We start from the raw sequence: 3,256 nt of genomic DNA, 5'->3' as shown, positions 1-3,256 counted from the left end.
GAAGTTGAACAAATGACTTCCATTCCCCCAACCTAGTTACACGGCCAGAGAGGTTGGGAAATGCAGCCTACAGCTAAAAAGCCGGGGCTCGATGTAAAATTTTATTACTGTGTAAGACCACAGTCTCCACCACCCTACCCTTCCATAAAGTTCTGCCCCTGGCTTTCCTCTCTCCTGACCTTCCCATCACCTGAACCACTGAGTGGTCTGAACTCATTTGCTGATACTAGGTGTACTTTATTTTACTGCTTTCTAGAAGTTTCCAGCAACTTCAGCTAATTATGAGAACACCAGCTACCTTCCCAGTAGCCATTCCCTCACTGCTTACAGGCTAGCAGCTTCCTGATTTTGTTCGGAGTGTATACAGCTAGAAGAGCTCAGGGAAGGTGGGCCCAGCTCCAGAGAGTGAACCCTGCCATGGGTCTAATCCATATCCCTTGGCCAGTTACTGGTTTAGAAGAGGCCGTGTCATCCACTACTGGTCAGGCAGAAGTAAGGAGGGTTTCAGGGAAAGATTGTCCTGCCTGATTTTTAAAAGCCACATCACGGGGGATGAGAAACCCACTTGCTTTGGGAGGATATGATGGAAGGATATGACGCTTGCAGCCAGGAGAGCCACGCTGGAGGTGGGAGAAGGCCAAGAAAGTTGCAGAAAAGCTGACCCGGTGCCCTAACATCACTGAATCCTGAATTAATCACCTGAAACTACCTACGTTCAGACTTCTCATTTTATAGGGTAATAAATCTCTACCATTTAAGCCACTTTTGGGTAAGCATTCTGTTTCTTATAGCCAAACGCATCCTCTCTGAAATGTCCTTTAGTGTGTGTGCCTACTGTGCACACAGTGTGGGCCTACTATGTGCCAAGAATATTGGCATTTTTTTAAAACAGTGGTTCAGGGTTTTGTTAACGTTTGTTTATTTTTGAGAGAGAGAGAGAGAGAGGGAGAGAGAGAGTGTGTAAGCGAGTGAGGAGTAGAGAGAGAGGGAGACACAGAATCCGAAGCAGGCTCCAGGCTCCAAGCTGTCAGCATAGAGCCCCACGCAGGCTGAAACCCACGAACCGCAAGATCATGAACTGAGCTGAAGTTAGACACTCAACTGACTGAGCCACCCAGGCGCCCCAACAATGTTGGCATTTTAATGCTTACAATTGTATAAGATTTCAATTTTATACTCATTCTACACATTTAAAGAAACAAGGTCTAGGGGCGCCTGGGTGGCTCAGTTGGTTAAGCGCCCGACTTCAGCTCACGTTATTATGATCGCGTGGTCCGTGGGTTTGAGCCCCATGTCAGGCTCTGTGCTGACAGCTCAGAGCCTGGAGCCTGCTTCCGATTCTGTGTCTCCCTCTCTCTCTGCCCCTCCCCCACTCACTGTCTTTGTCTCTCTCAAAAAAAATAAACGTTTAAAAAATTTAAAAATATATATATAGGTATCATAGAGTTATGATTTTTATTAAATCCAAAGGCTATTTTTATAGCATCGTATCCTGGCTCAAAGGAAGAAAAAAATATGTATCTTCTTACTCTTGGCGGGTGTCTCAGTCAGCTCTGGTGCCTGAGTGGCTTACACAACAGACATTTAGGTCTCATAGTTATGGAGGCTGGAAATCCAAGATCAGGGGGCTGGTGGATTCAGTTCCTGGGGGAAGCCCTCTTTCTGACTTGTACATGGCCACCTTCTTGCTACCTTCTCATGTTCTCACATGGCAGAGAGAGAAAGAGAGAGAGAGAGCGAGCTCCGGTCTCTCTTCCTCTTCTTGTAAGTGTAAGGACACTGGTGCCATCATGGGGACCCGACTCTCATGACTGATCTAAATTTAATTATCCCTCAAAGGCCCCACCTCCAAACACCATCACACTGGGGGTTAAGGCTTCAACATATGAATTCGCGGAGGACACAAACGTTCAGCTCACAACGGTGGGCTCTCTGCTTTGCATACACATCAGTGGACTTTTGTGGTGGCTGAGAACAACTGGACCAGGCCCTGGACTCTAGAATACCTGTAAAATGGGGGCACCTGGGTGGCTCAGTCGGTTAGGCATACGGCTTCTGCTAAGTTCATGATTTCATGGTTCATGAGTTCGAGCCCCGCGTCAGGCTCTGTGCTGACAGTGCAGAGCCTGGAACCTGCTTTGGATTCTGTGTCTCCCTCTCTCTCTCTGCCCCTCCCCCGCTCATGCTCTGTCTCTCGAAAATGAATAAACATTTAAAAATTTTTTGAATAAAAAACACACAAATTATCATCAAGATGGAAACTGAAAACAAAGATACTCGAGGAGAAACACCTCTTGAAAACTCTATGAGCTTAGACTGTGGCCCGCTACCTCTCTCTTCGTTGACTTTTTTCTTAAGTGCCTCCCTCCAGCTATGAAATCCTCAGACATGTGATCACTGAGATGCACCTGTCTCCCACACCTGTCCCCTGCCCAGTGGACCCGAGGGAGCTGGTGCGTCAGGGCCGTGCCCAGCTTGCCTGGTCCGCTGAGGAGACTGTGTGAACCACACTGCCACCGTGTGGACACTTCTGCTGAGAACCGTTGCTGCCCCGCTCAGCCACCAGCTGGGTTAGAGCCCCATGTTGCATTTCGATGGCCTAGACTAACTGGCTGGTCTATAGGGATTGGTGGGTGGGAAGCAGACTTGAGTCAGATCAGATCCTTGCTAGGGGCAATATAGCACTTGTAAGCTTCTATCTATCTCCTATTGTTTGGGGACACTGGACAAACCACTCAGCCCCCATGTGCCTCATCAGGGGGCACAGACGGGGGCTCACAGGGTTGTAGGATTGAGTTGATACGTGTAAGGTGCTTAGAACAGCATCAGGTGTTGGGTAACTCTTCAGTATATCAACAGCTTTCAAACCCTCTGACCATGACCCACAGTAAGAAACACATTCTATATCACAACCTAGGACACACAGACCTAGACCTAACACCAACAACTGTTCCAGTCTTTCCTGCAATCTCCCGGCGCCCTATGGGGAAGGCATAAGTCTCCCCATTTCTCAGATGAGAAGCCTGAGGCCAAGAGGTGAAGACACTGTGGGATGAGGATAAACAGGACTGGTCCTCCTTCGGAATTCAAAATGTGAACTGAGCAGGGACATTGGCCTTTCAGAAAATGCAGCGGAAAGGAGGAATAGGATTAGCAGGCGACTGGAAGAGAAGGTGCTGGAGCTACAGAAACAACAGAAGTGAAAACGGACAAGGGGGAAGCTCCCCAGCCCGACGGCATCTGGAACTAGCAAACA

This window comes from Leopardus geoffroyi, chromosome B4 (assembly GCF_018350155.1).
Source record: "Leopardus geoffroyi isolate Oge1 chromosome B4, O.geoffroyi_Oge1_pat1.0, whole genome shotgun sequence".
NCBI classification, from domain to species: Eukaryota; Metazoa; Chordata; class Mammalia; order Carnivora; family Felidae; genus Leopardus; species Leopardus geoffroyi.
The sequence above is the reverse complement of the archived record's forward strand: the minus strand, read 5'-3'. Positions refer to the sequence as shown.